General features: G+C 31.6%; 1 long non-coding RNA gene and 1 pseudogene across 1 annotated transcript; both read right to left on the bottom strand.

The window, feature by feature from the left end:
• Positions 1-493: 493 nt before the first annotated feature.
• Positions 494-3,776, bottom strand: LOC110277931 (uncharacterized). Its single transcript, XR_008006209.1, has 2 exons — positions 3,589-3,776; positions 494-810 (listed from the first exon to the last, which is right to left on the bottom strand). It is a non-coding gene; the product is annotated as an uncharacterized LOC110277931 (long non-coding RNA).
• An 11,597-nt stretch (positions 3,777-15,373) lies between these two features.
• LOC107475311 (probable sugar phosphate/phosphate translocator At3g11320) lies at positions 15,374-21,867 on the bottom strand (annotated as a pseudogene).
• Between the last annotated feature and the right edge of the window lie 3,313 nt (positions 21,868-25,180).

The following is a 25,180-nucleotide window of genomic DNA, read 5'->3' as shown; positions in this document are numbered from 1 at the left end:
GGTCAGATTCCAACAGCATCAGCAGTCCTTTGTCAGCCTCCTATCAGAGTTTTACGCAAGTCCCTCAATTTCAGCCAGAAATTACCTGAAATCACAGAAAAACACACAAACTCATAGTAAAATCTAGAAATGTGAATTTAACATAAAAACTAATGAAAACATCCCTAAAAGTAGCTTAAACTTACTAAAAACTACCTAAAAACAATGCCAAAAAGCGTATAAATTATCCGCTCATCAATATGTTGTGAAATCAACAAAGGCCTAATCACCAAAAATTATTATGCAACAAAAGCATGAGATAGGAATTGAACCTGGGTACTTTTAAGCAAGGTTGCGAGAACCGGACCGGTCAATAAACCGGTAAAGTGACTGGTTCACTGGTTCATTGGTACGACTGGGATTCAACCGGTTTAATTAAATATTAAATAAAATTATTAAAATTTAATATACAATTTTAAATATTTAAATTTAATAATTTCTAAATCATGCTCAATAAAAATATTAATAGAGATAATTTATTCATAGTAATTAATACAAAGTTCCTCTATTATTTAGATGTAAATAGTACCAATAAAAATAAAAAAATCTTCTAAACTACATTCTTAACAATTACCTCATTCTAGACATTTTTACCATATAACAAGAGTGACTTTATGCCAGTAAAAAGAACACAACACAATACAACATATAAGGAGATTAACAAAAGAAAAAATATGCAGTTCAACCCAGAAATATGTTTGCAAATGACATCATTGATTGAATCAGGTGAGGGATTTGCCATGGCTTAATAAGTGGATCCGAATCCAAAATCTAAAAATCCAAATTACAAATTACATACAACAATTAAGAATGACAGCAATCCAAAATTCAGAAAATTATATCAATTCATACAACATTCAAAATCCAGAATTATATTCAGTATAATTTAAGGGCAATTTACGCATCTAAATTGTTTGAGTCCCAATATTACGCAAATACATTATTTCCAAATTCAATACGCAAATGCATTGTTTCACTATTTTATGTAAACCGCTACTGGCAGTAGCGGTTTATAGGTGTGCATAAACCGCTACTACCTGCCGGGGTTTATGTGTGGGAGTGTGTGAGTGTAAACCGCTGCTGCCAGCAGCGGTTTACGTGCGTGTGTATGTGAGTGTAAACCGCTACTGCTAGTAGCGGTTTACATGTGATGCTTTGCCTATATAAACCGTGGTTGTAGCCGCAGATTATGCATTTAGATGGTTTGTGGAGTTTTTTAGAGAGAGAAAATTCTAGAGAGAGGTCAGAGCAAGTTGTGAGCGGTCCCGAGGTTTCTCAGCGGCGACTTCTGGTGAGTTATCATGGCAGGCAGGACCCTGTACCGACTGAACGGTGTTGCGCATATTGTCGGTTCTATTGGTGACGAGGTTAGTTAACATTTATTTTTTTCTAGACTTTGCATATGTTAGTCAGAAAAATGGTAGGTTAGGTAGACGAATTAGAATTTATAGATTATTCCCTCTAGTTTGAAATTAGGCTTCGCATGCTAGGATGTTAGTTCACTGATTTTGGTTTAGTATTTTGAGTTTTTCTTGGTAAGTTATAAATATGCCTAGTTACTTGAATTTCAAATCCCTTCAATGAATGTTATGCTACATGGTGTTGGTTTAGTTTAGGGAAAGGGATAGTTGACGTTAGTGAATTATTATAGTTTGTTTAGGATATTTGTATGATATGAAATTTTAAATTTTAAAGCTTTACAATATTTTAAAATTTCTGGATGTTATTTAGTAAAGTATGTGTGTTGTTATTTTCCCTATCGTGACTAGGGAATTTTTTAATACTATATAGGAGAGTTTGTTGATGGTTTAAGGTATTCGTATACGGTTAGATATGGAAATTTGTTTAAGGATAGGAGAATTTAATTGGACTCTGTTTTTCTTTGTTGTTCTGTGCAGCCCACTAGGTGTATATACAGTGTAAGACGACAACAGAATATGCCCATGCATGAAAGGATCATCCCGTATTTAGAGAGGGCTGGATTGTACCATTTGGCAAGGCTAAACAGCCAATGGTTCTGGTTGGATGAGCCACTTGTTAGTGCGTTCGTTGAGAGGTGGCGTCCTGAGATGCATACGTTCCACATGCCTTTCGGAGAATGCACAGTGACATTGCAGGACGTGACATTTCAGCTAGGGCTGCCTGTAGATGGGGAGGCTGTGAGTGGTTGCCTTGGTGAGTTTGAGAAATACATGGAGGGTGGCCGACCAGCTTGGGAGTGGTTTGAGGACCTATTCGGTGAGCAGCCTCCACCGAATAAGGTCAAGCAGATGACAGTACACTTTACATGGTTTCACGAGAGGTTTAGGGTGCTACCACCAGATGCGAGCGAGGAGACTGTCCGCATCTATGCACGGGCCTACATCATGATGCTGTTATCGACTCAGTTATTTGGGGACAAGAGTGCGAACCGGGTACATATACGGTGGTTGCCATTTGTGGCAAACCTTGATGACATGGGGAGGTATAGCTGGGGGTCGGCCGCTTTGGCGTGGCTGTACCGATGCATGTGTTGGGTAGCGAACAGAAATGTGACTAATCTTGCGGGCCCGCTCCAGTTGCTACAGAGTTGGATATTCTGGCGGTTTCCGTCTTTGAAGCCGGCCGGGTTTGAGGTTTTCTCTTTCCCGCTGGCATCTAGGTATGGGTTATGCTTTTTTAAGTTTAACAAATTTCTTGGGGTTTTTTTTAAGTTTGTGTCTCATATGACTTAAATTTTGGTGGTCTGCCTACTTACCTCCTAACGATGGAAAGGAGCAGAGGGTCATTAGGTATCGGCTTGCATTGGATCGATTGACCGCTCGTGATGTAAGTTTTATAGCAGTTAGAGTTTCATTTTTTGTTTGCTCTCTAGTCGAGATTAGTAAGTTTTAGGCTATGTATTTCGCAACATTGATACGGCAAGCAAGCTTATCAGTTTTTTTATCCGGGATTTCAACTGAAAACTCTTCTTTCAGCATCAAATCAGAGCTAGAACCAGTTTAAGAGTACAAGTATCTCAATTGTATAATGACACATTCATTCCCAACAAAGTACTATCAATAATTGATAATTAGAAGAATTAGAAAAAATCAGCAACCAACAACACAGAAATCAGAATCAATATAACAAACCAAGATTTTAAATTTAACTAATTTCACTCGACAACAAGCCAATAACTAGTAAATTAACTCAGAATTAGAAAAAATAGCACAAAAATAACTCAGAAAATTACCAATAATCAACAAGAGTTAACCCAGAAATAAAAACAAAACAAAAATCCAGCCCTGTTAACAATGAACAACGAAGAAAATTAACTCAGAAAATAACTAAATAACCCTGTCATTTAAGCCCTCATCATTGTCAATTTAGTTAACAAAATCTCAAGCAGCATGCCTATGTGAAGCTTAATTAGTTTGAAGTAATAAGAAAAATGTAAAGCTAAATTATTTTTCAAGAGAAAGATGTCAAAATAAACTTTTGGTCAGAGTCATTGTGCTAATAGAGAAATGCTTTGCTGAGAAATGCTTTGAAGAATTGTAACAATGAATTACTACCTTACCCACTTACCCTCTTCTAGCTACCCATCACCACCAGTTAGCTGAACACCCAACAACTCAAGAAATTGACAAATCGTCAGCCACTCTTGCTAATTAACTATTTTCTTATGAAGAGTGAGGAGCAGAGAAGCAGAGACCACCCAGCAAGACTGGCGAGAAGGCGGAGAAGCAGAAATGACGCACCACGAGGAGCGGAACAGCGACCCACGGCGAGGAGCTGAGTAGCGACGACCCACGGCGAGGAGCTGAGTAGCGACGACCGACACCAAGGGGAGAAAAAGCAGCGACGGTGCACGCAGGTTGCGGGGTTGCGGTGGCTGCGATAGCTGTGGGGCTGCGGGGCTCAGGGCTGGGGGAGATGGGAGAGGAAAGGGAGGACTGGGCTGCCTTTAGGCTTTTGGCCATTTAGTTTTTTTTTTTTAATAAAGCTCAAAACGCGCCTCGTTTTTGAGGGTGCACCAAACCAAAAAATATCTAAAAATCGACCAGTTTTGTCGGTTTATCGGTTAATTGTCGGTTCGATCGGTTTTTTATCGATTTTTAACAAACAGTTTTCAATGTTATTTGGACCGGCTAGGTGATCAGTTCTCGGTTATTCCAGTTGAACCGGACGGTCTAGTTCGATTTCTAGAACCATGCTTTTAAGTTATAATAAAGTATTTAATCCAATTGAACTATTCTTTATTTTTTGAAGAACTACTACTAATTTTTTTGCCATGGCCCCCGTTTGTCATAGTTAAGCTCCGCCACTGGCAATGGTAATGGTACGTGTGGAAGATACCCATTTTGTTGTAAAATATTGGAAGAATGTTTTAGAAAATAATCGTTTAGAGAAATAGAAAATACTCTATTCGAATTTTATCTAACGTGGTCTTTAACTAAAACATGGATAATAGTGTTCACGATTTTATTATTTTGAGACAATGCAAGTCTTTTGTTATAAAATTCATCAAATTATTAATTAGTTTATTTAGAGAAAAAATTTATTGGTGATAATCAAATAAAAAAGATCATTTAAAAAAAAGAAAAACTACTAAAAGTATCCATGAAATTTACAAACGTTGATAAAAGTACCTATAAACTAAGAAAATCAATATTATACCCATGGAAGATGGGTCCGTACGATAAAAATATCCAAATTCTAATTTTTTGTTGACTTTTCAATAAATTTTTTATATTACCCCCTTTTTTTATCTTCAACCTTTCATTTCACCGTCGCTTATTCTCAAAATCTCAACCTTTCACAACGGTTCATCTACTGGGACTTGTTGAATCTATGAACTTCATCCATGAATAGAACGATTCTCTAGTTGCTCTTCACTCTCAATTTTTTATATTACCCCCTTTTTTTATCTTCAACCTTTCATTTCACCGTCGCTTATTCTCAAAATCTCAACCTTTCACAACGGTTCATCTATTGGGACTTGTTGAATCTATGAACTTCATCCATGAATAAAACGATTCTCTAGTTGCTCTTCACTCTCAATTTTCTGGTCTTGTCTACGATGTCCCTGACATCTTTGACACCAGCGGATAAAGAGACGACACGATAACAAGGGCATTGGTGATGGAGAAGGAGTTGATAATGGCTCTGGCGATGGTAGTCTTGTCGGTGCCGAGGGACCCCAGAGGAGGATGAAGGGAGACGGTTGCGGTGGATGGCGGAATGAATGAGGGAAGTGGGGGACAGGAGATGATCCTGACCAAAGACGTCGTCGAGGGTTCTAGGACAGAGGCGCTCATATAAGGGCTCGTGTGTGTTCTTCTTGGAAGGGCGAAGAGGGTTGAAGAAGGAAGATTGGGGATTGGGATTTGAGAAGGGTAATGATTTTTGGCATTTTGAGAGTGGGGATGTCACGTCGTGTTGTTATTGCTCAACATCAATTGCTTGCCCTTCTTGTGGGCTTGTGGAGTGCTTCAAGTTTGAGATGAAAAACCGTTCTATCTTGGGTTGCATGGGTGCCGACGGTGGGGAAGGTGAAGGGTTCGATTTGTGAGCGAATATCCATTTGGTGGCTTTCACAGTGAATTTGCCGCCGGTGGTAGCTAGGACGCGGCTAAAGACGTGCATCAGGCGATGGAGCTTCTTTCCAGCCTCATCTGTTATAGTAGTTTCGAACTCCATGGCGAGAATTTCAAAGGTTCATGTTGGGTTACGGAGGGTTGGAAAAATGAGTGAGGTTGAGGGTGGGGATAGTTTGAAAATTTTATTAAAAAGTCAACAAAAAATTAGGGTTTGAATATTTTTGTCGTACGAAACCCATCTTCCATGTGTATAGCATTAATTTTCTTAGTTTATGGGTACTTTTGTCAGCATTTATAAACTTCATGGATACTTTTAGTATTTTTTCCATTCAAAAAATGAGGTCATAAAAAAAGGTAAGTACCACAAAAACTTTTCGAAAATGAAAATAAAATTAGACGAAAAATAAAGAGAATAGTGGCACAGTCTTTTTGAAATGTGTGAGAAAAGAAAAAAAATAAATTGTGATGATCATGTTTATAGTGATAACTAGACAAGATATTAATGAGGATGAGAGAGTAACACAATTGATGTAATGAGTTAGAAGTTATATATGAGAATGAGGATGAGCTAAGTTGTGATAGCGACAATTAGTCTTTTTTCTATATATAATTATACAGTATTTTAAAACTTTTACAAATTATAATCAAAATTACTGTTGGGTTTGTTTTTTTTCTTATGTAAGGTTTAAGTTTAATTTTTTGAAATGTATTCTTATACCCTTTTGTCACCTAATAAAAATTTTAGAGAGATGGAGAGAAAGTGAGAGTGAAACCACAAATTGAGAGAGAAAAGAAAAAATAAAATTTTTGGTTTTATACAGAGCAACAATCTTTGAATAATAGTTTTTTATTTGTTTATTGTTAGATCAATACAAAATTTGGACTTCAAGTTCGTCACATTGTGTTCTTTATTCTGGATGATGAAGATGTTTATTCGAGGTTTATAGAGGGAGATATTGTCTTTGCACATGAGTTCTAATTTTTTGTATTTTTCATCTTCTTGCTTCTGATTAGTAAATTTGGTGTTTTGGTGTTTTGACTGGTTACATGCAAGATTATTACTTTGTTTGAGACTCTTATATATCTTATATTCGTGGTTTTTACCTCTCACATTGAGATGATTTTTCACGTTAAAATCTTGGTATGTTCTTTTTATTGCTTTATTTGATATATTTATTTGCTCATAGTTACTGTCATATTATGTTGTGAGAACTTTTATATTGTTAATTGTGTTGGATATTTGTATTGTTTTTGTTGTTGGACTCTATCATACTAGCATTAGAGTCCGTTGGTATTTTTTTGGACTTGTGATTTTGTAAACAATAAAAGCTAATATTAATACTAGTAGGATGATTACTCTTAATGGTCCTACTATAATTTGTGGATGTCAAAGATGGAAGATTTACTTTATGTTAAGAATTTTCATTAACCGATTTTTGGTACCGAGAAGCTAATGATAAATCTAATGATGAATGAGTCTTGTTGCATAGACAAGTTTGTTGATATATTAGGCAGTGAGTTGATGATAATGTGTTAAACCATATTATTAGAGAGACACATACTCAAACCCTTTAGATTAAGCTTGAACGTTATATGTTTGAAAAACTGGGAATAATAAGATGTTTTTTATTAAATAGTTGTTGGTTTTGAAATATACAAATGGGACATCAATGATAGATTACTTGAATAACTTCCAAAAAATCATGAATCAACTATCTTTCATGGGTATTAAGTTTGATGAAGAGATTCAAGGATTGTTACTTCTTGGCTTTTTACCAGATTCATAAAAAATTTTCAAAATTTCATTGTTCAATTCTACTCCTGATTGTGTAATCTCTATGAATCTTGTCAAAAGCAAGTGTTTTGAATGAAAAAATGAGAAGAAAGTTAGAAGGTGCATTAATTACACATTTAGATGTTTTGGTTTTTGAGTCTAGAAGGAGAAACAAAAGTCGAGTTCCTAAAAGGAGAGATCAAAGTAGAAGCAAGTTTCGAGAAAGGTATAAAATTATTGAGTGTCATAATTGTGATTAAAAAGGACATATGAATAAATTTTATTGACATCTAAAGAAGAAGAAAGCCAATGTAAACAAAAACAAAAGCATAAATAAAGATGATGATGGCAATGAAGACAAGGTCAATGTAACTAATGATGATTTTTTTCTAATTGAGGACTTTGAATCTATTAACCTTGTTGATAATAGCACTAGTTGGATGATTGATAATGGTGCTTCTATTCATGTTACATCTTTACTTACTTCTTATACTCTTGGTGATTTTGGTGATGTGAAAATAGCTCATTAAGGTGTTGCAAAGTGTGCCAGTGTTGGGATAGATTTGTCTAGAAACCTCCAATGGTACTAGATTGATTTTGAAGTGTGTAAAGCATGTTCCAAATATTCGGTTGAAGTAGAGATGTTTTTATTGAAGAACAAACATTAAAGGATAATGATAATACAAAGAAGCCAATGATTCAACATATTGATAATATTTTTACCTTGGATATTACTCTTCTGTGCCTACGGTGAAAGATGGTAGAGTTGACGTTCAAAATAATGAGCATGATATAGGTGCAGGTGAAGATGAAATAGTTGATTCGACACTTGATGAAGTTGGTGATGATAATCATGATGAACAACTAAGTTTAAGAATTTTTGCAAATGTGCTCAGAAGGCCTACAAGAGAAAGGAAGCCTTCATCAAGGTATTCTTCACATAATTTGCCTTGTTGACTGATGGAAGAGAACCTGAATGCTATGGAAAGGGTACTAAAGATGGAAACAAAGTTCAATAGCTTAAAGCTATCCAAAAAGTGATGAAGTCCTTGTTTGAGAATAATACCTATGAGTTGGTAAATCTATTTAAGAGTATGAGTTTTGAAGAACAAATGGGTGTTCAGAATCAACAATGAAGAACACAATTCTAAACCTTGGTATAAAGCTAGATTGGTTCTTAGAGGCGTTAGCCAGAGAAAAAGTGTTGATTTTAAAGAGATTTTTTCTCCTATTGTGAGGATATCATCTATTCGTGTTGTACTTGAATTAGCGACTTCTCTTAATCTAGAGATTGAGCAAATGGATGTGAAAACAAATTTTTTCATGGTGATTTGGACAAATAAATCTACATGAAGTAACGGGAGAGCTTTATTATTAAAGGAAATGAAGACTTCATGTGCAAGCTTAAAAGGAATTTTTATGAGTTGAAGCAAGCTCCAAGATAATGGTATAAGAAGTTTGAATCTGTTATAGGAAGCATGATTACTATAGATAATTTTATATCATTGTGTATTTGTGCAAAAAATTTTTGATGGTGATTTTATTATTCTTTTGCTTTATGTTTACGATATTTTGATTGTGGGTAAGAATTCTTTGAGGATTAGTGAGTTAAAAAAAATAGTTGAGTAAGTTTTTTGTTATGAAGGACTTGGATCCTGCCAAGCAGATTTTGGGAATGACGATTACTTATTATAGAAATTTCAAGAAACTTTATTTGTCACAAAAGAAGTACATAAAGAAGGTGTTTCAAAAGTTTGACATGAATGATGTCAAATGTGTTGTTAGTTCTTTTGCTCTTCATTTTAAGTTGAGTATTAAGCTGTGTCTAACTACTGACAAGGAGAAACAAGTAATGGATGAAATTTCTTATGCCTCAATTGTTGGAAGGTTGATGTATGTTCTGGTGTGTACTAGACTAGACATTGCTCATGTGGTCGGTACTGTGAATTGTTTCTTCTCTAATTCAGGTAAAAAATTTTAGAATATTGTCAAATGGATTGTGAGATATCTCAAATGCACAACTAATTTGAATGAGTTTGGTGGTAAAAGATCTTTACTAGTTGACTTTACTGATGCAGACATAGTAAGAGATGTTAATTTTCAAAGTCTATTTCAGGTTATTTAGTCAAGTTTGCAGAAAGAGTTATTTAATGGCAATCACTATTATAGAAGTGTGTTACACTTTCTACCACAGAGGCAGAGTTTGTTGTAGCAACTGAAGCATATAAAGAGTAGTTGTGGATGAAGCTTTTTGAAGAGCTTGGTTTCAAGTAAGACCATTATATCATGGTCTTACCTGAAACCTAATTATATGTTATTTTGTGACACTCAAAAATGTTATTCATCTTACTAAGAATGTTACTTTTCATTCAAGATCTAAACATATTGATTAGGGTTGTACATGGTTTGGTTAATCCAAAAATCAAACTTATTTTTTGGTTAACCAAAAATTTAATCTTGGTTCATTAACCAAATTGGTTTTATATGATAAAACTAGTTATTAACCGGTTAGAAAATTTGAAAATTGATTTTTAATCAATTATAAAAATAAAAATCGGTCTAAAAAAATTAGTTTTTGGATAGAAAGTTAGAAACATTGGTTTTTGAAAAAAAAAAGATTTTTTGGACAAAAAATCGGTTTTCTACAAAAAAACCGCTTTTTTTTTTAAATTGAACTTTTAATCTAAAAAATTGGAATTAGGGTTTTTAAATTTGGTTTTGGTTTTAGTTAAAAGGTTAAAAATGAATTTTTTTAAATTTAGTTTTGGTTAATCAATTTTTCAAAATATGAATATAATTTTTAAAATTATATTATTAAATTGGTTAACCAAAATGTAATTATGATTTTTTAATCGGTTAACTACATTTTGAATTTTTCAGGTATCACTAGATACAAAATGTATTGAATTCCAAGTTGTTGGCATTTGAGAAAGTTCACACTAATGATAATGGTCCTGATATAAAGACAAAAATATTGCCAAAAGATTAGCTTGAATCATGTCGTTTGATCACTAGAATGACAAGGGTCTCTACCTAGTCGAAAAAAGGAGAGATTTGTTGAGATTATTTCTCTCTTATGTAGGATTGAACCCCAATCTCCTTGCATCCTTTAGCCACTAACCTAATCCAAATTTTGGAGAGCTGAGAGAGCGTGAGTGCATCCACAAAGTGAGATAGAAAGGAAAAAATAGAATTTTTTATTTTACGTAGAGCAGTATTTGAATATAAATTTTTCATTCGTTCACCATTGGATTGTTCTAAAATTTGGACTACAAGTTTGACTCGTCTTTTTAATTATAAACGGTTGAGATGTTGATTTGAGATCTATAATGGGAGAAATTGACTTCACACAACGGCTCTGATTTTTAGTATTTTTGATCTTCTTCTCACTTGTAAATTTTGGTGCTTTGGTGTTTTGGCTAGTGGGTTATATGCACGATTTGTGCGCTGTATGAGACTCTTTTATACTTCATATTTAATTATAGTGGATCTATTTCTTTATCATGACTCGAATCAAGTCATAAAACTTGTGCTCAAGGGATAAGTCCTTCGACAAGCCAATCAACTAAATTTATAGAAAAACAGACAGAGATTCCTCTATTTTTAGAATCTTGACAAAATGAATACTATCTTTCTGTATCAATAATAAACATCTACCTCTAACAACAACAACAACAACAACAATAACAACAACAGCATATCCCAATTATATCGACAAACCAAACATATCAAAAGTCGCATCATATAAATTAAGTTAATAACTAAAGCATAGAGTTAAATCCATAAGCCTTACATACCAAATCACAATTACTACCTAAACAATTTGACATTCAAAATAACATAACTCATATGAGGACCCTGCCTATGATATATGGAGCTTGACATAATCTAGATTTGAGCACAAAGATTTTATTACATAAAAACATAGGTCTTAAATAGAAGAATGGCTAGCCAAAATGATTGAGATCTGTTACGGGATAGTTGAAATGGAATCTAAACTGACACTTGTATCTGAAAAATATGAGAATATGACACGATGAATTTTGCATCTCAATGAGCAAACATTATATCTATAATCCACATAAGATGATACAAATTTTACTTTAAAAGTTATATTTTCTTTTAGAAATAAGATATTCATATTAAGTAAATATGTAAATAAATAGATAAACAATTAAACAAATGAATTGAAATGGGAGTTTTCATTTAATAAATCAACTCAAGTCGAATACTACAAGCTTAGTGGCTCCACCTCTGAGGGTAGTACTTTCTTCTAGTGTGTCTATACGGTGTAACAAATTCAACATGTAGCCTACACATTAGGCTAACAACGTCCTTGCTAGCTAAGGTTTGAATCAGATACATCTACGTTAACGTCGTAACTGCCGTTAACTACGATTTTCTAATCAGAATCTCCCAAATCAATCCAAAATCATTCATGTATAATAAATTTCTAATGCTTATAACATATTATTAAATTTTATAAGGAATCAAATATATATAAGTATGCATACAAAAAATCAAATTAAAAAAAATATGTATGCTTTATAAAGTATTGAATATCGTCTCATGTATATTTTTATAAAATTGTGAGTTTACAAAAATTAATATTCATTCTAATAATTCAAAATTCATAATAATCAAATATTTCAAATGCTAAAAATTATAAATCAATTTAAAATTGATAGTAATATATTTAAAAATAATTATAGACATAATATCCACTCATAATTTGGTTCTAAACAACTGAAAGCAAGTTTGAGCGCATCATCGAATTACTAAATGCCATCTAATAATCCTACAACTCTAAAAATATGACAATAACAATAATTTTAAACTAATAATATTGTCAATTAACATAATCTTATTCAATTTGACAAAAATTTCAAATTTTCTAATCTTTATAATCCTAATTCAGATTTATGCATACCTATAAATATAGGAATGACAAAAAATTAAAGATGTAGCTAGCTAATTATTAAGGCAAAGAGTTACTTTAAATCCTCAATAATCATTGAAACTCAAAAATTGAGTATTTCTCTCATTCATTAAGCTAAAACTCCATGATTAGATTTTTGAGAAATGAAATTTGAATAAGTAAAAATAGAGTAGATAAGGAGTAGGGAGTAAGATGAAAAAAATGAGTTTAACGGTGTTGTATGAGTGAGATTGCAAAGGGAAGAGATGAGAAAGAGGGAAGAGATAAAATTGAGATAGGGAAGGAATGAGGTTTAGGGACAGAGAAAAAAAAATTGAAAGGGATTAAGTGGGGTAACGTGCCCTTTTTGTGATTCACGAACCCTCCTTTTTTTCTCTTCTCTATTCGGATATTATATCATTGGTTTGAACGATTCATAGTTTTTATCTCTCATATTGATAGCAATTCGGAGCGGCTTGAGCCGATCCACCCTATTCCGCTCCGAACAAGACATGTATTTTCAACAGTTGATTGGATATGGGGTAAATTTGGGTAAGATCTAGTTATTTTTGTTTGAATATGGGGCAGGTATGGGTAATGGGCGTCCCATCCCATCACCCTGCTATGTGTGTGTATTATTATGAATAATTTAGGATTATCTTTGAACTTAATAATTTTTCAGAGTACTTAATCATGTTTAAAATTTTATTTATTAATTCTGTTCAATTTGTTTATCTTCATCGTATTATAGATTTTTCTAAGGGAAAAAACTATAAAGCAATTAGATTTCTAGGCGAGACAGGACGGGTACAAGACAGGTATATACTCGCAGGTTCGATTGTAAGACAAAATTTAAGATACTTGTGGATAATGAAATGGAAAATGAGGCAATATGTGGATATTCAGGATGGGTATAGATACTTAAATACTTGTCCTGACCTGCATAATTACAATCCTTGCATATTTAAAGGTTTTTTTATGTTAAAATATTAGTGTGCTCTTATTGCTATTTTACTTGATATATTTATTTGTTTATAGTTATTGCCATGTTGTGTTATAAGTAATTTCATATTATTATTTTGTTAGATATTTATATTATTTTTGCTGTTTAGCTCTATCAATTACTACTAAACTAATTTCTATTAGTTTTTAACTATTTTTTAATAAAATAATTATGTTATTTCAAAATTAATTGTTCTACATATACAGTAGTTATATTTATACCTGTGTGTACATACTTTAGTATAATTTTTTATTTTTAAAATATATATTTGTCTTGATATTTTGTAAATATTTTCTCTTATTACTTCTCATTAAAAAGCAACTAATTATTTATTTATTTCTATACTTATTTAAAAAAATACTTCTTTTATTTTAGGAGAACAAAAGACTATTTGATTACTATTCGTTAAAAACATAAAGTTATAGGTGTACAAAAAGATTCAAACCATCTAATTCATATATCTAATCTATATTTGATTCATTAGAGTATCGGATATTATATAATCCTATCAACATATAAATGAGATTTGATATCAAATATTAATATCACATATGCCCACAAATTAAAAAGAGATTTTGATCGAATCTGATCCAAATCTGAACCAATTTTATTTATGCTCTTAAGTTAAATATTATAAGATTTTAGAGGCAAGTAAGCAATAAAGGATGTTTGAAACACCTAGTTATCCGTCAACCACGTACATCTCCAATAGGGTGCGCAAAAAAATTGATTTTACTGAATTGAATTAAAACTGAACTGAAATTGTTTTAAAGAAACCAATTTTTTCCAAATAAAAAACTGAACTGAAACTATAATTTTTATGAAAACCAGTTTTTATGATTCAGTTTAGTTGTAAACCAAATTAAAATTAGTTTTATTCAAACTCCAAAATTAATTTTTACGTACTCTTTCTCTCTCTCTCTCCCCCTCTCTTTTTCTCTCTCTCTCTCCCTCCCTTCTCTCTCTTCCTCTTTCTCCCTCTTCTCTCTCCCTTCTCTTTCTCCTCCTCCTTTTTTTCTTTTTCTCTTTCTCTTTTTCGCTCCTCTCTCTCCGTTTTTCTTCTTTCTCTTTCTTCCTCTCCTCTCTCTTTTCTCTCCTCTCTCTCCTCCTCTTCCTCTCTTCCTTTTCTCTCCTTCTCTTCTTTCTCTCATTCTCTCTTTTCTTTTTCTCTCTCAGCATTCTCTCACTCTCTATCCCTCTCCTCTCTCTTTCTCCCTCTTCTTTCCAAAGCACGAGAGAGAGAGAGGAGAAGGGGACAAATGAGGAGAGAGAGGAGGGAGAGGAGAGAGAAAAAAAAAGAGAGAGAAGAGAGAAAAAAAGGACAAAAAGAGAGAGAGAGAAAAAAGAGAAGAAGAAAGAGGGAGAAAAGGAGAGAGAGAGAGAGAGAGAGAAGAAGAGAGAGAGGGAGAGAGAGAGAAGAGGGGAAGAAAGAGAGAGAGAGAAAGAGGGAAAGGGGAGAGAGAGAGAGAAAGAAAAAGAGAAGGGAGAGAGAAAAAAATAGAGAGAGAAGGGAGAGAGGGGAGAGAAAAGGGAAGACAAATAGAAGGGAGTGGAAAAAGAGAGGAAGGGGAGAGTGAGAGAGAGAAGAAAGGAAGAGAGAGAAAGGAGGGGGAGAGAGAACAAAGGGAGAGAAGGGAGAGAAAAAGAAGAATAGGGGAAGGAGAGAGAGAAAGAGAGAGAGAGAGCATGGAAAAAGAGGGGGAGAGAAGGATAGAGAGAGAGGAAGAGAGAGAGAGGGAGGGGGTGAGAGAGAGAGAAGAAAAAGAAAAGAATGAGAAAGAGGAAAGAAAAGAAGAGAAGGAAAGAGAGGAAGAGAGGGGAGAGAGAAGGTAGAGAGAAAATGTAAAAACTATTTTTTTATTTATTAAAATTAGTTTTAGTCTATAAACCAATTTAAACTAGTTTTTTCAATTAAAATTAGTTTTATTTTTATGAACTGATTTAAACTGGTACACTATATTATAAACGAGTTTAAAACTAATTTTTTATATAACAAAACAGTTTAGTTCAATTAATGGTTTAGTACAATTTTAATTCAATTTATAAAAAAAAAAACTGAACCATATATACCCTGATTTCCAACCAAAAAAAATTCACATAATATACTCAAATAAAGGCTTCTCTGATCTCTCAAACACTAAAATATTGATGCCATGGTATGAAGACATCAAATAGGGATTTACATTTTCTTAATTAGTTCGATACATACTATATAGTCTTGCAAAATCAATAAATTTAATAATGTTACAAAACTATAATAATATCCAAACTCCAAAGGGTTTCATCGTATTATATTATGCCTAACTGTACTCCAATGCTTGCTAAGTATGAACGGTGAAATGAAAAGGCTTAGAAACGAAGTTTCAATTTCTTAAGTAAATAAAATCACACGTTGTTATTGCCACTAGCTAATGCACAAAGTTGATGGTCCTCACTCCTGCTTGTGGTTGGTTAATCATATATATATATTTTGCTCTGATAAGTTATCTTGGTAATAATAATTTTACCCTTAATTTTAATTTGTAGTCTTTTATTTTCAACTATACCTTCCTTTTTTTTAATTCTTTTTTTTTAACTAACTATATCTCTTTTTTGCTTCAGTGTATAAGATAACTCCAAGAACAGTGAAGGCATAACCACACATTCCTATCATGGAAATTGGATTCTTGAAAATCAAAATTGAGACCACCACTGCAACTGCCCCCTTTGCATTTCCTAAAACCTGCAAATATTTAACTAAATGTATTAGAAAAAAATTTATTTTTAATACATACATGTAATCGTAATTTATGTTCTACATTTACTTTATTATTTTTAAATTTTGTAGTCCTGACTCCTTACTTAAACACTTAAACTCTTTTCTCACTATTGAATCATATTGTATGTCTATCTAAAAATAAATTTAACACCATAAAAGTTTCTTCAACGTAATCCTAAATACTGTATGAAGTAGTAAATATAAATACTTTCAAAATCTTTAAAATTTTCAAAAACAAATGATTCTTTATTCATTTAGTAATTACAAGATTGTTTAAACGGATTAGTTAATTTTTTGGATATTTAATTAACACTTACTTCAATGTTCAAATAGTATCATTTGTTGTATTATTAAGGTTCAATTTTGACTACATATTTAATTTCTATAGTGATTCATCAGAAAATTTACAATTAAGTAACATTATCAAGCTAACTTTAGAAGAATGCTCATCTTCAATTTTTCATAGAATTTAATCTATGGAATTCATGAAATTGTTGAATTTATTTCCATATGCAATGCACATCACAAAAAATTGGAATGTATTAAGAAGCGAAAATTGGAAGAAGTATTAGGACATATATACCTGAAGAGTCAATGCACTTGTGTGTTTTGTCACCAAAAAATTGGTTAGGTTGACAAAATATGCAAGAGAAGAACTGAAGAGCAGAAAACCTATAATTCTGATATCATTTCTTGCTACATCTATTGTGATTTGAATCACATTCTTCTCCATCAACAATGTTGCAGGAAGCAAGACCAACATTGCCATGGGTGCCATATAAAGCAGCAGGTTCATAGAGTTTAACTTTTCTCTGGAAAGTGCAAACTCTCAGTTAATTAAATATCTTTTGTTCGTTATTAAAGGCAACTTTTTTTTAATCTTTAAGCAACGTTTTTTTTAAAATGTCTTAGACAAAAAATATTGTACTAATTATAAAGCTATAATAATGATTAAAGAGATCAGAAAGAAAATGAACCTTACCCCTCAGAGGACAACAAAAGATCTTGAAGGACCGATTTGAAAGCTCTCGAAAAGGTTGATGAAACGCATATTATAAATCCAAATAGATTGAAACTAGGTTCAGACTGCAACAAAAACGTGTTTAAACATGAGAGACAAGGAAAACACACACATATTTTGCATAAACGATTTGATGCTTGGAGAGAAAGGTATGTAGCCAAGGCAAGGATGCTTTCATTTATTTTATTCAAATAACGTAATTTTTCCTCTTATATTAACTAATCGTATTAAATTTGATTCTTTTCAATAAAAAAGAAAGTTACTTTCAATAATCTATGTAGGCTCAAAGATACTATGCTTATTGCCTTCAATTTTCATGAATTATGCTGATAATAACTGATAAGCAAGACTTTTCCTAAGCCTAACAAACGGTCTTAGGCTCTTATTAGATGATGATCTGCCTTAGCATATAATTGTATAGAATCCCCATCTATCTACATATTATAGCCATGTCTTGGGTTATCTCTAAATGCCCTTAATTAGGGAATGTATAGTAAAGTACCATAATTTTTCAAGCATAGTAGGAATGTATCAATTTTGAAGCAGGATTTTTGCTTCGGCATGTAATTGAAGTCAAATTTGACCCCCTTAATTTTGGACAAACAAACGCATGCTTGAGGTACAAGCCTAAAAAAAATTAAGTACTCATCTAAAAATATTTTTATATAAAAATAATAGTTAAAATATTATACGTGTTAATCACTTTGGTCAAATATTGATGAGTTTAGAAAATTCCAAATTAATTTGATGATAATCAAACATTATTAAGATAATTAATTACAAAATTATTAATATGAATTTTAGTTCACAATTGTTAATTAATAATTTTGTGGTAGGTAGAATTTGTGGCTGGGCTGAAAATTGTAACAAGCCCAATATAATGATCAGCCTTGTGCAGAAAATGTCCTTAAAAATTATTGGCTGAATTATTATTGTGCTATTCGGGCCAAAAAATTGAGAAGCAGACCCAATTGTTTCTTTGGTGAAAGAGATTTGGTCCGAATTGAAAAGAAAGAAGGAGGGAACTTTTCATGCTTAGTTCGGTTACCTCGTTCACTCCTTAATTGGAATTCAAATTTAATTAAATGGAATTAATGCAAACATTAATAACATGAGAGAAATTATAATTGATTTGATGACAATTAAAGTTTTCACACGTTACAAAGCATGAAAGAGGGAAGTGGGTTTTAATTAAGTGTAATTGTTTTTAATTTTTTTCTTTATTTTCTTTGAAAGCATTCTCTTTCTTCTTTCTCTTTTCTCATCAGTTTCGGTCATGTCACAGAAAAAAAGAACAAACAAGCTATCAGATATAAGGTACTGTAGCAGTGAAGCTACAAGCAAGAAAGAAGCCATTGTGATGATGGCGTTAGAAAAAAGAAGATCCACAATAGGGTGTGACTGAGATCTTTGCCACTTATGGTAAGAAGTGGTGAGGAAGTCTCAAACTCTCCATACCCGAAAATGGAAGAAGATCCAACTCGGTCAGATGTTTGTAAGAAAAAATCATAGAGCGAAAAAGGCAGAGTATACAAAATTAAAAGAAAAAGTCATAGATGTCCTTAGAAGTCCTTTGTACATCTGTGTTGTGTTTCATGATTCTGTGGGAATTCTCTTACAAGTTGGGTTAGCACTTAGCAGTTGAAAGCTTGGTAGGTGACCAAGTCAAGTTCAGGATTGGAGATAGATTTTGCACTTCTCCCGAATAGGAAGGGTAGTTCCTAGGAAGAATTGGTGTCTGTAATCTGCTTGATTATAGTGAAATTCCATTATTGTTGTGATGGAGACTGGATGTAGGCTGCACTGCACTTAGCAGCTAAACCAAGATACTTCTGGGTGTGATTCTCTCTCTTTGTTCTACTCAAATTCTGATTCTGTTTGTAGGAGACAAAATTGAAAAATATCTCCTCACTGGTTACGGGACAAAAAGAAAAAGTCTCTTAACTAGTAACGAAACAAAAAGCAGAAATATCTCCTAAAGCATTCTAAAAGGCAGCAAGTGTTACTAAGCGAAAAAGAGACTAAGATTCAACTCCTCCTTCTCTTAGTCACTGATAACCATCAAATACATTAAATTATTTAATAATTTTTAATTATTATTTTTATATAAATAATCATCTTCAAAAAATTGAAATTGTTTCCCTCTACTTTAGCTATATCGGACGCTTATTAAAAAGTTCTACAACCATATAATCTTTAAGAATATTTTAATTAATAATATTATAATTAGAATAACTACCATCATAGTTATCAAATCCGGCTTAATTTGGTTGGTCGGATCGAAATTCGGTCATCAATCCAAGTTAGGTTATCATTTGAATCGGTTAAACAATTAAGTAGGTCAAACTTAATTAAATCCAATAAATTTAGTCAAATCTGTTTAAAATAAGTTTAAATAGCCCTAGTTAAATTCCGTTAACTAAAAGAATATTATTTTTTATACATAACTTTTTTTTATGAAATGTATTACATAAATAAAATATTATGGAAATAAAAAATAAAATAAATTTTATATAATTATTTAATTATGCCCAGATTAACTGGTTCAACATGTGACCCACCGTTTGAATTATAATCCAATGACTCGATAATCTAATTGATTCGATTACTGGTTCGGTTATGATAACTATAATTATGACTTGGGGAGTGTTAGGTAAACAATGACTATCTTGAACAACATGAACAACCACCAATTAAATAAAAAATACACTATACCTCCAAATTATTCATCTAAATCTTACTATTAAAATAACCATCTGTACACCTAGTAAAATGAACATTCAATATATCTATTGTTCACATTATCTACCTATACTTTTTCTTACGATTTATCATACTCAATCAAGGATCACATAGTCCTTAACAAAACTTTAAGGTTGCGTTTGGTTCTAAGGCTAGGATTTAAAATACTGAAAACAATACACAAAAGACAAAAATATAAAAATTAGTGTATGTTCTTGTATTTTATTTGATGATAAACTAGAATAAATTATGAAAGTATAATTTATTATATTTGTTTATTTAAGAAATTTAGAATAAAAAATATAATTATAAAAAATTAAAAAATAATAAAAAAATAAAATTTAAGTTGTGTCTCTTATTAGTACTCTATATTCTTTCTGTCAGGATAAACACAAAATATACTAATTTAATATTTTTAAACATAATATATTTATTTATATCTCATCTGTCAAACATAATTTTATATCTTTATCTTTATCTAAATATCACCTGTAAACAAATACCGCCTAAATGAAAAAGCGGTATAACAAATTTTTTTGAGACATACCAATTTTCCCATCCAAAACAACTTGATTTTAAAAGATCGAATAGTCTCTATTTTTTTAAAAAAATGATGTCATTTTTTATTAAAAAGAGCAAATATATCTCAAAATAATTAAAAACTGCTTTAACATTTATTTTTTATCATTAAGAACCGCCACGTATTTTTGGTGAAAATGAAGAGTAGCCTAATTGAATATTTCCTCGTATATAATTATAACAAAATATTGACTCAATATAGCTTTTTTTACTTGTCAAACGTAGGTTCCTGTCATTGTTAATTGAATATTCTTGTAACTTGTAAGACTCGTTATAAGCTATAACTTTAAGTTATAACTCATATATATTATCAATCAATAATAGATATTCACGCTTAATCTTGCAGCCAGGTAAGGTAGATTTTTCAAATAATTCTGATTAGATAGGTTAAAAATTAATTTATTATATATCTGAATTTTTTTAAAAATCTGTTACAATGATATTTTTTTATTAGATAGATTAAGAATTAATTTATTGTATATCTGAATTCTTTTTAAGAATTTATTACTAACAAATGAGTAGTTGTATGCATAAGATAAAATTTAAATTTTTATCGTTTACTTAAAAAAAAAAATTGACCACTCAACTAGTTTAATGTTTAAAAATATGAATTAAAAATATATTGTTAAACAACTAAACAAAAAATATTAGTCACAAAAAAAAAACTAAACAAAAAATATTGAATTAATGGCTAAAAATATTGGTTAAAAACAATAAATTCTACTCACTTGAATCAATTAATTCAACAACTAACCCCCAAAAGAAAGATATTCATGAAGATGTGAATTATTGAAAAATAATGATATATTATTATTACATACCTCACTAGCTATGATGACACCAGCAACAACGGGCAAGAGTGTTGCATAGGTAAGCCAAGCCTCTCTTTTTCTGGTGACAAAATAAGCACAAACCGCCGTGAAGAAAGGTGTGGTGGCACCAATTGCTTGATTGAAAGACACGGGTATGTAATTCAGTGACACATTTCCACAAACAACTGAGAAGCAAAAGACAAGGCTCAGAACACAAATCTTCACCAACTGTTCCTTTGATTGTATGCTTTGAAAAGGGACAATGTCCATCACTTGAATACCAATGAAGCTGAAGATAGAACAACACATCATGTGGCACATGGTGAGAAACACTGGGAACTTGAACCCGTAATTTGTTAGAAGGTACTTGTTCATAAGGAGCACACCGATGTTTGAACTGTACCATGAAGTCACCACCATGATCGTTGACCATGGAATTGAGTCCATCATTATCATCAATATGATGATCTTAATCTAAAAAGAAAAAATGGGTTTGTGTTAAAATATGATTTTTATTCTCTCTTTTTTATTTTTTTTTATGGAAAATTAAACCTCAGAGAAAGAGACAAAAAGAGAAACTTTGGAAAAAACACACACCTTAAGTTTAAGGATGATGTGTTAGAAAAGAGAGAAGAGAAAGTTCAATAATGTAGGAAGGTATAAATGTATAATTAAGCTTCATTCCAAATGCATGCTGATATATAAGGACAATTAACTTGTTTCTTTAGAACTAGGCTCCTATTAAATTAAGATAAATTATAAAAATTTAATTTATTTTTATTTTTTATTTAAAAATTTAGAAAAAATATAATAATAAAAATTATAATTATAAAAATTAATAAAAAATAAAAAATAAATTTTGACTATTTTTTTGTCTACCTAACATTATTTAAATAAATGCAGCTTAGATAATTGAAAAAAAATTGAAAATTCATTACTGGTTGATTTCGTTATACACTTTCAATTTTGAAAACTACTTGTGTTTTTAGAATTTATATGGTGATTTTATTTAAAAAAAATATTAGAAAAGAGAGACTGAGTGAGAGAGAAACTTATTAGAATGCGTTTGATTTGTATTTTTAATTTTTTTATTTTTATTTTTAGTATTTTCTGTTTTTTTTTAGATTCTATGAAAAAAATAAAAAACAATAAAAATAATAAAATTCTATTTTCTATTTTCATCTTTTATTTTCACTTTTTTTCAAAATTTAAAAAATAAAAAATACTAAAAATAAAAATAAAAAATAAAAATACAAACCAAATACACCTTTTGTTTAATAGTATTCTTTAGTCTCTACTCTCTACGCAAATTTCTGCTCTTTTTTACAATAAATGACTCATCTCACTTTGATACTCCATAAATCACATGATTATTATTAATTGATAAGTCTTTTCTCACCTAGCATAACAACACAAAGAATGAAAATATAGGTTTGTTTTATTTAATTGATAGTCTTCAATAATTTCTGTGATTTTAATAAAATATCAACTAAGCAGGCTTTATTATATTTCTTTAGAAATTAGGTAACCAAAATATAAATATTAAATCTATTTAATAAAATGTATTATAATAGATAAGTAACTTATAGAATCAGGTAATCCATAGGATAAATTAAATAACTAATTTTATTTCAGTGTACAGTGTAAGTTCATAGTATACAATATATAACCTGTGAGAGGGTATGTTATAGCTCTAGGTGAATCATAATTCATAATATACCACAATTCCAACTAGAAGCTGACAAGTCATTAGTACTAAATAATATATAATTAATTGCCGTCCTTAATAAGTTAATAATAATACTAACAAGAACGATGGATTATTAAATTCGCATTGAAAAAATTGTAGTGATGATCGAGCCCAAACCAAGGCGCAATACAAGATAGTAGCAAAAAATAAATATGTAGCAGAAGCGTAAATGAGAAAACTCAACGAGGTTTGACTACTTAAAGCTTACATTTAGGCAAAAAGGTAATCCAAATTAAATATTAATCAAAAGATAGTACTAAAATAGTGATATTATCTGCATTTCTACTAATCTCAAATTCAAGTTTCAAATGCACATGAAAAGTATTTCGTAACAATTTGCTAGATTCAAACCATTCCACTACTACACACAATTCCTTATGCAAGATATTTTGCGATAGGTTTTAGGTTTGGGTTTCGATATATAGAACCCAAGCATTAGTATATACTATATAGTACTAACGTGCATTAACGTACCACGCACTTTGTCAAAAGAAGACGCCAATTTAATCTAATATCAATCATTTACCATGCCTTTCACTTGCCTAAATTTGTTAAAAATGTTTAATTTATTAATATTATATGTAAAGAGTAATAGAAAATAGAATTTAAAATACTTATAAAATAAAAGAAGAGAAAGAATTGTAATAGTAATATAAGGAGAATGGTATTTGATTGCAACATAAAAGAGGATTGATTTATTTGTATGAAAAGGAAAGAAGAATAGTATTTTGTTCTGTTATTCTGTAACTTTCAGAGGCTTGGACCTTTATTTATAGATGTACATAGGATAGATTTTCAAATGCTTATTAAAAGCATTCTTCCTTGAGAATACTACACCGCCCTTCATAAATGGGCATCCACGTAACAAATCTTATCTCAATACTCCCCCTTGGATGTCCATTTAGGATTATTGCCTCGTTAAAACCTTACTAAAGAAAAACCCAGTGGGAAAAAAAAAACCTTAGTGAAGGAAAAAGAGTACAATATCCTTTAGTGATGGGGACTGCCTCATTAAAAACCTTGTCAAGAAAAACCCAATGGGAACTCATTAAAAACCTTGTCAAAAAAATTCAATGGGAAAAAAACTTGACCAAGGAAAAAAGAGTACAGTCTCCTCCTCTTGCCGACATCATTTAATGTCTCGAAATCGGCGCATCCCAATCTTATGTACCAATCTTTCAAAGGAGGATTTTGGGAGTGACTTTGTGAATAAATCTGCCAGATTGTCACTTGAACGGATCTGTTGGACATCAATTGTCCCTTGATTTTGAAGGTCATGAGTGAAGAAGAATTTGGGAGAAATATGTTTTGTTCTATCACCTTTGATGTATCCACCCTTAAGTTGAGCAATTCATGCTGTATTATCTTCAAACAGGACAGTTGGAGCTATCTTATGATCAATCAGTCCACATGATGATAGAATATATTGAATCAGACTCCTCAGCCAAAAACACTCGTGACTAGCTTCATGAATCGCCAGTATTTCAGCATGATTAGAGGATGTTGCAGCAATCGTCTGTTTCGTAGACCTCCATGATATAGTTGTACCACCATATGTGAATAAGTATCATGTTTGAGATCTCCCTTTGTGCATATGTGAACAGGTATCCTGTTTGAGATCTTCCTTTATGTGGATCAGACAAGTATCCGGCATCTGCATAGCCAACTAGTTGTGACTTGGATCCATAGGGATAAAATAATCCCATATCAACCGTTCCATGAAGATATCGAAAATTTTGTTTGATTCCACTCCAATGTCTTCTGGTTGGAGAGGAACTATATCTTGCTAGTAAATTCACAGCAAATGATATGTCAGGTCGCGTATTATTAGCAAGATACATTAGCGCTCCAATGGCACTAAGATATGGTACTTCAGGACCAAGGATATCTTCATTTTCTTCTTTAGGATGGAATTGATCCTTTTTCACATCCAAAGATCTTACGATCATTGGTGTACTTAATGGATGCGACTTATCCATATAAAATCTTTTCAAGATCTTTTCTGTGTATGTTGTTTGATGAATAAAGATCCCACTCTTTATATGCTCGATCTGCAGGCCGAGACAAAACTTAGTCTTTCCAAGATCTTTCATCTCAAACTCTTCTTTTAGAGTTTTTATAATTGTTGGAATCTCTTCAAGAGTCCCAATGATATTTAAATCATCAACGTACACAGCAATTATAACGAATCCAGATGCAGGTTTCTTTATGAAAACACAT

Source organism: Arachis duranensis, chromosome 2 (assembly GCF_000817695.3).
Source record: "Arachis duranensis cultivar V14167 chromosome 2, aradu.V14167.gnm2.J7QH, whole genome shotgun sequence".
Taxonomy (NCBI): domain Eukaryota; kingdom Viridiplantae; phylum Streptophyta; class Magnoliopsida; order Fabales; family Fabaceae; genus Arachis; species Arachis duranensis.
This window is presented reverse-complemented; position numbering and strand designations above follow the sequence as displayed.